At 44.2% G+C, this 12,067-nt stretch overlaps 1 protein-coding gene across 1 annotated transcript in view; it reads right to left on the bottom strand.

Annotated features, from left to right (window-relative positions):
• The window catches only part of LOC146802215 (guanylate cyclase soluble subunit beta-2-like), a 194,387-nt gene that overhangs the window by 31,674 nt on the left and 150,646 nt on the right, over positions 1-12,067 (bottom strand). The gene's annotated exons all lie outside the window — the stretch shown is intronic.

Below are 12,067 nucleotides of genomic sequence, written 5' to 3'. Positions count from 1 at the left end.
ATTCGCCGTGCTCGCTCTAAGCCGGTGTTGACCAGCTAAACACCCTGAGGCGGAAGCCGGGGTCTCTGGGCTGCTACTGATCTAGCGTTTATTTTAATCTCACTAATTTGCACTTATTTCTCATGTGTACATGTGTGAACTTTTAAAACCACTGGAAACGCACTGAGGCTGTCGCCTTCTTTCGTTTGTACTGAACAGCGCCTGAAGGGGAAGATCTCAATCCCTCCTCAGCGTCGCTGCACCACGTGACTCGGGGACACGCCCACCCACGTAGCCACACCCACTCCAGGAAGCATAAATTCGCCGTGCTCGCTCTAAGCCGGTGTTGACCAGCTAAACACCCTGAGGCGGAAGCCGGGGTCTCTGGGCTGCTACTGATCTAGCGTTTATTTTAATCTCACTAATTTGCACTTATTTCTCATGTGTACATGTGTGAACTTTTAAAACCACTGGAAACGCACTGAGGCTGTCGCCTTCTTTCGTTTGTACTGAACAGCGCCTGAAGGGGAAGATCTCAATCCCTCCTCAGCGTCGCTGCACCACGTGACTCGGGGACACGCCCACCCACGTAGCCACGCCCACTCCAGGAAGCATAAATTCGCCGTGCTCGCTCTAAGCCGGTGTTGACCAGCTAAACACCCTGAGGCGGAAGCCGGGGTCTTTGGGCTGCTACTGATCTAGCGTTTATTTTAATCTCACTAATTTGCACTTATTTCTCATGTGTACATGTGTGAACTTTTAAAACCACTGGAAACGCACTGAGGCTGTCGCCTTCTTTCGTTTGTACTGAACAGCGCCTGAAGGGGAAGATCTCAATCCCTCCTCAGCGTCGCTGCACCACGTGACTCGGGGACACGCCCACCCACGTAGCCACGCCCACTCCAGGAAGCATAAATTCGCCGTGCTCGCTCTAAGCCGGTGTTGACCAGCTAAACACCCTGAGGCGGAAGCCGGGGTCTCTGGGCTGCTACTGATCTAGCGTTTATTTTAATCTCACTAATTTGCACTTATTTCTCATGTGTACATGTGTGAACTTTTAAAACCACTGGAAACGCACTGAGGCTGTCGCCTTCTTTCGTTTGTACTGAACAGCGCCTGAAGGGGAAGATCTCAATCCCTCCTCAGCGTCGCTGCACCACGTGACTCGGGGACACGCCCACCCACGTAGCCACGCCCACTCCAGGAAGCATAAATTCGCCGTGCTCGCTCTAAGCCGGTGTTGACCAGCTAAACACCCTGAGGCGGAAGCCGGGGTCTCTGGGCTGCTACTGATCTAGCGTTTATTTTAATCTCACTAATTTGCACTTATTTCTCATGTGTACATGTGTGAACTTTTAAAACCACTGGAAACGCACTGAGGCTGTCGCCTTCTTTCGTTTGTACTGAACAGCGCCTGAAGGGGAAGATCTCAATCCCTCCTCAGCGTCGCTGCACCACGTGACTCGGGGACACGCCCACCCACGTAGCCACGCCCACTCCAGGAAGCATAAATTCGCCGTGCTCGCTCTAAGCCGGTGTTGACCAGCTAAACACCCTGAGGCGGAAGCCGGGGTCTCTGGGCTGCTACTGATCTAGCGTTTATTTTAATCTCACTAATTTGCACTTATTTCTCATGTGTACATGTGTGAACTTTTAAAACCACTGGAAACGCACTGAGGCTGTCGCCTTCTTTCGTTTGTACTGAACAGCGCCTGAAGGGGAAGATCTCAATCCCTCCTCAGCGTCGCTGCACCACGTGACTCGGGGACACGCCCACCCACGTAGCCACGCCCACTCCAGGAAGCATAAATTCGCCGTGCTCGCTCTAAGCCGGTGTTGACCAGCTAAACACCCTGAGGCGGAAGCCGGGGTCTCTGGGCTGCTACTGATCTAGCGTTTATTTTAATCTCACTAATTTGCACTTATTTCTCATGTGTACATGTGTGAACTTTTAAAACCACTGGAAACGCACTGAGGCTGTCGCCTTCTTTCGTTTGTACTGAACAGCGCCTGAAGGGGAAGATCTCAATCCCTCCTCAGCGTCGCTGCACCACGTGACTCGGGGACACGCCCACCCACGTAGCCACGCCCACTCCTCTCTCCTCCTATTAGTATGCTCACTACTCGACAGCGCAGCGGTCGTGCGCAGCGGGCACACCTTCGGCACACCGAAGACACGCCAAAGACTAGCCCGTCTGTGCCCGTCCGTGCCAGGACGAGGCACGAGGCTGAGGCTCTCACTCCCACCGCTCCTCCCAGGCTGGTAAGAACATCATCTGCTTTGAAAGCGTTGCGCCCTACCCCCAATCCGAATTGTTCTCTGTCCAACCTTCACAAAGTCGGAACTCATGTTTGCTCCGAATGTAAACTATCTGCTACCGTATATCAACCCCACCCCAACCCTTCCAGGAGACATAGGAAATGCAAAATATTACGTAATAACTTGCAGCCAACATACGTATTTTACAGTACTAACTGTCGTTCTTTGCCCAAGCATAAGCATGAGATTTTCAATCTCCTTACTGAAGAATGCCCTAGCGCTGTCTTCTTAACCGAGACATGGCTACATGACAGCGCCGGCCCTGATGTTGCCACTGCCCTCCCCAATAATTACGCCATTGTCAGAATAGACAGGGAAAAACAGGTAGGGGGCGGGATAGCTATTATTTTTAACAGAGAATTTAAATGTACTTTGGAATCTGTACCAATTCCAGATTGTGAAGCGGGCCTTTTCAAAATCTCTTTGAACCCCAATTTTACAATGTCAGGCCTTCTGATTTATCGGCCTCCAGGCAACCCTTCTCAATGGGTATCTAATTTTGCAAATCTTATCACCCCCTACTATATGTCATCTAGCAACTTCTCCCTGTTGGGTGATCTAAATCTACACCTTGAAGATCCCACCATCTCCTCGTGTTATAATCTGTTGGAAGATCTAGCTGCACTAAATTTGCCTATATTAAACTCTAGCCCTACTCACACAGCGGGCCATTTGTTGGACCCCATAATATCTAACATCAGGGAACTCACGTACATCGCCACCGTACCCTCTGGCTGGTCCGACCATCATCTCATTAATTTTAGCATTACCCTCCCACCCTCCCCCAGTGTGAAACAAAATACTGATGTCACTTACAGAAAAAACTGGAAGTTAGCCGACATCGATGCTTTAAATGCGGCACTTAAACAAAACCCTCCAAGCCTTAACTCCAACATGGACCACGCAGCAATTGAAATACAAAACTGGCTAACAGGTGCAGCAAATGACTGCCTGCCCTCTACTCGCACCAAAGGGAGTAGGCATCGTCCTCCGGCCCCATGGTTTAACGACAGCCTTAAAATTGAAAAATCAAAATGCAAAGTACTAGAACGTAAATGGCGTAAAAAGTACGACCTCAATGCCAAAAGGAGCTATCATGAAGCCAGAAATCACTATCATGCTGCTTGTACAAAAGCAAGAGCTGCTTTCATCTCAAATACAATTATCGAAGCAACTAACATGCCTAAAACTCTTTTCTCCAAAGTTAAGGAATTGGCGGGCGCACATACCATAGCTGCTGCACCTTCCCTAAGCACTCAACAATGTCAGGCGTTGGCTTGTTTCTTTACTGAGAAAATCGATAAAATTATCTCAGACATCAAGACTAAAACTTCTGTTTCCGACCCACCCCCTCCTTCTGACCCTACTCTGCCTCAACCCACTGCTTTGGGTGAAAGCTTACTGGAATCATGGCCGACTCTTTCATTAGAGAATTTGAAAGGAATCCTAAAAACTGTCAAATCCGGCTCCCCTAGGGACCCCATCCCTATTAAAATTATTAAAGAATTGGATGACCAGTCTTTGGATATCATTGCCAATTTCTTAAACTCATCCCTCGATCTTGCCACTGTCCCAGCCTTATGGAAGCATGCCATGGTGACACCCCTTTTGAAAAAGCCAAATGCAAACCCAGAAATATTGGCCAATTATAGACCTATATCTCTACTTCCTGCTTTTTCAAAGTGTCTTGAGAGACACGTACACTCTACTTTAGCCACTTTTGCAGAAGAAAACTCCTTACTCCATCCTTCGCAATCTGGTTTTAGAGCTGGCTTCTCGACGGAAACCGCCCTATTAGGGGTCACAGAACATATCAGAAAACTTCTTGACCAAGGCCAGACGGTCGCACTTGTGTTATTGGACCTAAGTGCGGCGTTCGATACCATCTCTCATGAAACGCTTATTAAAGAGCTATACATAAATGGTGTAAGAGGAAAGGCTCTGGATTGGATCAAATCCTTCCTGGCAAACAGAACCTTTCAGATCGCATCTGCACAAGCCGCGTCAGACACCTTACCTGTATCTCATGGAGTGCCTCAGGGGTCCATCCTGAGCCCTCTGTTTTTTAATATCTATCTCAAACCTCTGGCAGAACTGGTTGAAAAGCTAGGTCTAACGCTTATGAACTATGCAGATGACACCCAAATCATTTTTTCCCTATCTGAATCTTGTCCCCACTCCCCGTCGTTACTCAAGGAAGGGCTATTAAAAATACTGAACTGGATGACAACAAACCAGTTAAAACTGAACGGCGACAAGACGGAAATACTGATTTTGGGAAAGGATAAAGCTCTCTGGAACCCTGCGTATTGGCCGGACCAGATGGGCACTTTTCCTACCCCGGTGTCCCATGCTCGAAATCTGGGCTTTGTATTGGACAATGCCTTATCCATGGAAAAACAGGCCAGTAAAGTAACCGGCCTGTGTCTCACCATAGCTAAATGGCTGAGGAAAATCCTGTGGATGTTGCCAATGTCAACACAAAAGACCGTAGTCAATGCCCTTATCACATCAAGGCTTGACTACGGCAACATCCTCTATCTGGGCGCAAATAAATCTGTCATCGGACGACTGCAGGTAGCGCAAAACGCTGCGGTCAGACTCCTATGCAAGATTCCAAAGAACTCTGGAGTCTCGAACCATCGTCGGGATCTTCATTGGCTCAGGATAGAGAGCAGAATTCGTTTCAAGGCCCTGAACTTCCTGTTCAGAATAAAAACAGGAGTAGCACCAAAATACCTCCAATCCCTTGCCTGCCTCTATACGCCCAAGAGAAACCTTCGGTCTCAGACAGCAGCTTGCTTCTGTATACCAAGGTTTAAACGTGCAAGAACAGGGGGCAGATCTTTTGCCTATCTTGGACCCTCCCTGTGGAACACGCTTCCCTCAGGTATCCGGAAGGAAGAAAACTATTGTAGGTTCAGAAAGCTTGTAAAAACCTGGCTGTATGAACAATAACCGCCTAACAGTTACCTCCTTTCTCTGTCCTCCTTTCTAGCTGTGTCCAGGCGCCGGGAAACCCTTTTTGGGTAGCTGTTGCGCCCTATAAATTGATAAAATAAATAATAAATAAATAATTATTGTGCTTGGGTGACACTAGTCGGTGGAGTACACTGCGGTACAGCAGGTCCGAACAGTGGAACGGGGTCTTGATCCGAAAATGTATGATGTTAGAACTGGATCTGAGAGTGCAGATGAAGGTACTCCCTTCGACCAGGTGTAACCAACTATAGGTCCCAACAGTGGAACGGTGTCTTGATCCCAGAATGGACGATGTCCGATACTACGTGCTGCTTGGTTTTCACAGAACTCCCTCCGTTGAGGTGCATCAGACTCTGTGCTTCCGTAGCTAATGATTGTTGGGGTTGGGTGACTGCAGTCGGTGGAGTACACCGTGGTACAGCAGGTGGGAACAGTGAAACAGGGTCTTGATTCTGTGATAAAGGATGTCAGAAGTTAAAGTTTGGGATGATTTCTGTGGACCCACTCCGATCAGATGCAACCAACTGCGTGCTTCCGAATCCAACGGCACGTGGCTGTGAGGCGTTAATGACAACTGCCTCTGGCCTACAGTGCGGTCCCCAGGGCTCACAATTCAGATGGAGTGGTGATTGTTTAATTACAGAATCCAGTAGGCAACTAACTACAACGTCTATTGAAATATACACAATAGCCTTTTAGTATACTTGCTTGAAGAAGTTTTTTAAGATGACTTATAGGTCTAGTACAATGACCTAATTCTTCTTGGTAGTGGTAAAGAACACTGAATAACAGTGTGCACAGTGGACAGCAGAGACGGCAATTCGAATTGTTTTGATTAATTTATTGCAGAGTTTTGTGTAATTTATGTTGTATTTTGTGAAGAGGACGTGAGAAGAAGTATTCATGGAAGACTGTGCTCACTACTGCCTTCAATTTACACTGCAGACACCAGTGTTCACAATTCAGATCGAGTCGCTATTGTAGATGACGCAGTCCTGTAGGCAAAAGACATTGCTCCAGTGCACTCTGTCCGCACCACGCATACGCATCATCACAGGGTCCGCACACGGTTTTTGTTGCTTCGCGTACGGCAAACTGGGCAGCTCAAGTCAATGCCACGTGGCTGTGGGCCCTTGCTGACCGCTCTCTGGCCTACACTGCAGACAGCAGTGTTTACAATTCAGATCGAGTCGCTATTGCAGATGATGTAGTGTTGTAGGCAACAGACATTCCTCCTAGTATGGCCCGCCCGCAGCACGCATCATCGCTGGCTGTGCACATGCTGAATGCTTTTGATGTGGCTATCTAAGTGCAATAGACCTTTTTTTTCCCAGAGTTTTATATAGCGCAAACTAGACCCGAATCCAATCAGGTATCAGAGCACTTTACATAGCACCAGTTACGTTACATGAGGACACACATTCCTTTTTTTTGTTTTTTTGTTAGGCACGGGGAGATTAAGTGATTTTCCCAGAATCACAGGATGTTCGGCGTCATTACCGAGACTCAAACCCAGTTCCCCAGGTCCGAGGTCGAGCACCCTAGCCGATAGGCCAACTCCTCTCCCCAATGATACAATCTTTTTGTGTATTATTTCAGATCTACTGCCTGTATCTTAGTATACCACAAGTTATGGTTGTTTTACGATAGAATCTTTTCTGTATTATTTCACATCTAGTGTCCATACCTTACTGCAGCACAAACCCTTTTATTATTGAATCTCTGTGTGTGATCCAATGATTACTGTTGTAGTTGATTCTAGCAGCAACCATTCCCTGAGGGCTGCTTTACGCTCACCCCACACGCATCCAGCACAGACATCACTGGATATGTAACCCTGGTAATAAAAAGGAGTCGAGCGCATGTGCCCGTACCCACTTCCACTATCTATCTGTGTCTGTGTGTTCATTATGTATGCATGATACTGTCCCTGGGCCGTACCACATTACATTGTGATGTGGACAGCGTATGCAACCATTTTACCTCTGGCAGTGGGGAAAAGTTCTGTTATGTAGCTTTTAGATGCATGGCTATCACAGGTGGAAGGCTACTTTACAGAGCATGAAGATGATGGTTGCATGTTGTGTCAGATATGTGTACATAGCAAAACGTTTTCAAAAAAGCTCTGTAAGCAGAAGAGGAGTCTCTCATCAAACGCTGTAGAGAGAATGGCGAAAATGGGTGGGGTCCTCCAACTGTTACAATGGGAAATGTTATGAACCAATCAAATGCTTTTCTTTAAGGTCACATGGCAATCGCGCAGCGAGCACGCAAGGAGGCCGCACCCGACGTGATTTTAGAAAATATTACCATAATATAAGTTTATTACAGTTAGAAATATATAAATATTTAAAATATTTTAGATTATCGCTTGTTCTCATATACACTTTAAACTTATTTAGATATAGTTTTGAGCCAAATATAAAATGAGGGAATTGCGTTCCCGGCACGACACTATACATCTATGATGTAACACAGTGTGCACTCATCACATACGCAACGCGCAGCGGGTGTGACCCCATACGTACATGACGTAAGGCGCGGCTTGGTACTGCGTACCTGTCGCATACCAAAGTAGCAGCTGGCGTGACCACATACGTATATGATGTTACGCGGGACGCGGTGCCACGAACCCGTCGGATACGAAATGCGCATCCTTTACGAGTTTAGCAATATGACGGATAGGATTGGCGTGCTGATGGAGCTTGGTACAGTATTGGTACGGGACTTCAGTTTTCTCAAAAAAACAAAAACATATACATACTTTTTTTTTGAAGATATAAAACATTACATATTTTTCAAATTAAAAACAAAAAAGGATAATAGAGTTCCAAAATATTACAAAAAAATAGAAAAAATATAGGTTTTATAGATATTAAAATATGAAATTAACATTTAAAAAACCTTGGAAATTCACTGAAAAAAACATAGGTTTTACAGACGTTATAGTTAGGAATTAGCATTTAAAAAACCTTAGAAATTCACTGAAACAACCATAGGTTTCAGGGAGGTTATAGTTAGTTGGACATTTGACTCATAAAAAAACCAGAGAAATTCGCCCGTTATAGTTAGTTGAGCTAACTATAACTCGCGCGCCCGCAGTGCACTGGTGACGACGTCACATATTACATCACTCATGACATGGTCTAATGACATCACTGATGACATCATCCACCTGATAATCTGATGAACATACTGATGGCCTAATATAAACTTTGATACACGCACTCTAAAATACAGACTACTATTTTTCAAACCATACACACAACAATGCCATATACTACATACCACCCACTATTTCCTAGGTCTACACTCACATCCAAACACTTATACATGCAGTTACTCATCAATACAGTACTATAATATGCACTCATACACCTATACATACAGTCACAGTCCGCCACTCATCCATAGAGTTACTCACACACCTAGTCAGTCATGCAAAGAATCAATCACATACCCATTTACTCATGTATACAGTTATACACGTCAACTGCATTATTTATACACACACCACATCACTTATTTATGCAGATACTAACACATACTTACTGTCTTATACAATCACTGATACAAGCAGACACTTTTATACACCCACACCTTCAAATAACTTACTCTCACGTACAGTCATTTATATACTCCAACACTCACATATACTGCCTTAAAACATATGTAGTTACTCACACACATACCAGTGAGACATTCATTCACTCACCAACACACCCATACACACACTAACTCACCCATAGAGCCCTTCCCAGATGTACTTTTGAATCCATACAACCAGTGAATCACCCACTCAGACATGTATGCACAGAGTCACACACCCCCCACCCACCCATACAGACACTCAGGCACTCATACAGATACTCAAACAACAAATCAATAACCCATATAGACACTCATGTAGCTACTCACCAACCCATGCAGCCTCTTATACACCAACTGAGACACTAATACAGACTTTCACACAGTTTAGTCACTAACCCATACATTCAGTAACACATGTTCAATCACTCAGTTATACAGTCAGTCACGCACCTACTAAATAATCCATTCAGGGACTTGTAAATTCACTCTTTCTTCAATAACCTTGGCATAGATATATATGGAAAATATTTAAACTTTACAGAAACACACATTCACTGGATGATGTCATCAGTGATGTAATTTGAGATGTCATCAGTGATGTCATCAGTGATGTCACTGACCATGTCATGAGTGATGTAATATGTGACATCATCACCAGTGCATTGCGGGCGCGCGAGTTATAGTTAGCTCAACTAACTATAACAGGCGAATTTCTCTGGTTTTATATGAGTCAAATGTCCAACTAACTATAACGTCCCTGAAACCTATGTTTTTTTAGTGAATAATCATATAGATGAATAGATAGATATATTTACACATATGTTGTTACAATAAAAAGTAACTTACCTGCAAAGTAAAAGACTGAAAACTTACCAACAAAGTAAAGACTCTCAAAGTACTGACCGTGATGTAATGACACCCAATGCAACACCTGTGAATTAATGGTAACATACTCAAGGAACTCACCGCATTCATAACACTAGTAGGTTGCATTCAATTTCGATAGATGCCCTTTGGATTGGTATCTGCCACTGCAGTCTTCCAAAGACCAACGCATGAACTGTTAAAGGACTTCAGTGGAATAATGTAGTATGAGCATGGCACTTTCATTATACCTCAGGTGTTCACATACTAGCCTTTCCATTGTCCCGTTGTGCGACCAAAATAAAAAAGCCACCCATGAAGATAAATGTAATGGTTCTAATGCCTGCTCCCTTCAGTTTTTCTAATTCTGCCACAACTTCATCCTTCAGGGTTAAGATATTTCTCATATTGTGTACTCAGCTATGGCATCCTCTTTGACCCTTATTCTATGCATGACTCTTTTGTTGCCGAATTTTCCCGCTGCTAACCTTCAGGAATTACCACATCGATCACTAATACTTGTCCCTCACTGTCTGAGTTTTACACTATGTGAAGGTTATTCTGATCCTTCCAAACTAATAAAGGAACATGATGAGAGGCTATACATATTATTGAGAGAGGTAGAAAAAAGGTCCTTTTAAAATCAAGATGAAAATATATGAAAAAGTGGTTGTAATGAGTAGGAGAAAAACCATTCCAATCCTAAAATACCAATCTAAGATGATAAAAACGTGCCTTACAGATTAAGGCCATATTGGGTTAGTGCGCACAAAACAATGGTCAAAGACACATACTAATGGCCAGGTACAAACCAGGAAATTAAGAAAGTGGTTAGGAAATGTGCAAAGTGTGAATGTGTGGACAAACCACACTAAACATTATGCACAACTTGGTGCCCTTTTTCATATTTCAAGATGCATTGTGAAAAGATAGCTTTTGACATAGAAAAAACTATTCAGTCAGTGGAAGGTAACAACAGGGTTGTTGAAATAGCCTACCCTGAGATGGTTTTGAGTTTCTTTGAAAGGGTTTTCTTGAGTGAAAGTATGCCATCAGTGCTTTTGAGTGACAATGGTGTAAACATGGGATCAATCAAAATGAAGGAATATTCGAACAAGTTAGAAATTGAGCATCAGTTGACATCACCATATCATCCCAGTGGAAATGGACTTGTCTAATCAAGTAGTCAAAATAATTATACATCTACCAATGAAAAGCAAACTGTGTGGCAAGTAGTGAGATGCCGTACGCCCTGATTTGCAGTTTTGTGGAGAGGGTTCTCGGTTGCAATTGCGACGGAGTAACCTCTTCGCATAAATGAAGATCTGCCCGCCTCATTAAGAGTTGGGCGGAACGTCAGCATGTCAGCAAAGGCAACTACTCTGACTCCACCACTGACATACACCTACGAAGGTCCGAAGGAGTATGGGCTGTTGAAGGTTTGGCTATTTGACCACACCCCTGATTTAGAATGGGCATTCAAATGGATTTTCACTGTCCATCCCTGCCAGGTAATGCCTGGCGGCAAGGGGCAGTTAAAACTGCAAAATGACCCCTCTCCATAGGAGACAACTCTCAGAGTGCGGGTAGACGCACATTAATTTTCTTATTTTCAAAAACAAAATCCTGGTTTGGGATATTTTTTAAAAAAATAAAAAACATTGACAAATGGTATCATGATCTTGACAGAGTTGTCCGTCAAACTTTTAGCACATAGACAGTGACATGATGGCAGTTTCTAACAATGTAAGAGATGTCCACTGGACCAGCAGACAACTCTAGATTTAGAGGACAGGTACTTCATCAGGGGATGGAGTATTTTTCTCCTAACAGAGTAAAGCCCATCCTGCATTGTCTAAAACACACCCTTAGTTATTATTCATTTGGGATCATGATAGGAAGGTTAAAAGTATCAAAGGTAGCATCTTTGATACCTGGCTAGGGAGTCATTTTCTGTTCAAGCGAACAGGTCCAATTTTTGATGAAAATCGATGACCGGCGACCTTAAAAAATGTGACCTTATGAGATACCTCCAAAAGGTCACTAAGTATATGAGTCAGGCAGGGATTGTGAATTGGTCTCCTGTGGAGGTGAGAGGAAAAAATAGAAAAAGCATAACAGGTGTAAAAGATGCAGTATGGACAGAGGACAGTGGCAAAACATGTACAGGTGTGAGTAAGGATGAGGGCAAAGAAGGTTGTTATTTGATGTTTGGATAATTGCCAGAAGCAGATATTCTGGTACCCTGGAATAACCACTCAAATAAGGGACTACTGGCAATGAGGCCCTAAGTGGCGCACAATTGTGTATGGCTCTGCATTTAATGATTAT

This window comes from Triturus cristatus, chromosome 8 (assembly GCF_964204655.1).
Source record: "Triturus cristatus chromosome 8, aTriCri1.1, whole genome shotgun sequence".
NCBI lineage: Eukaryota > Metazoa > Chordata > Amphibia > Caudata > Salamandridae > Triturus > Triturus cristatus.
Note: the sequence above shows the minus strand (reverse complement) of the source record. Positions and strands in the feature narration are given on the sequence as shown.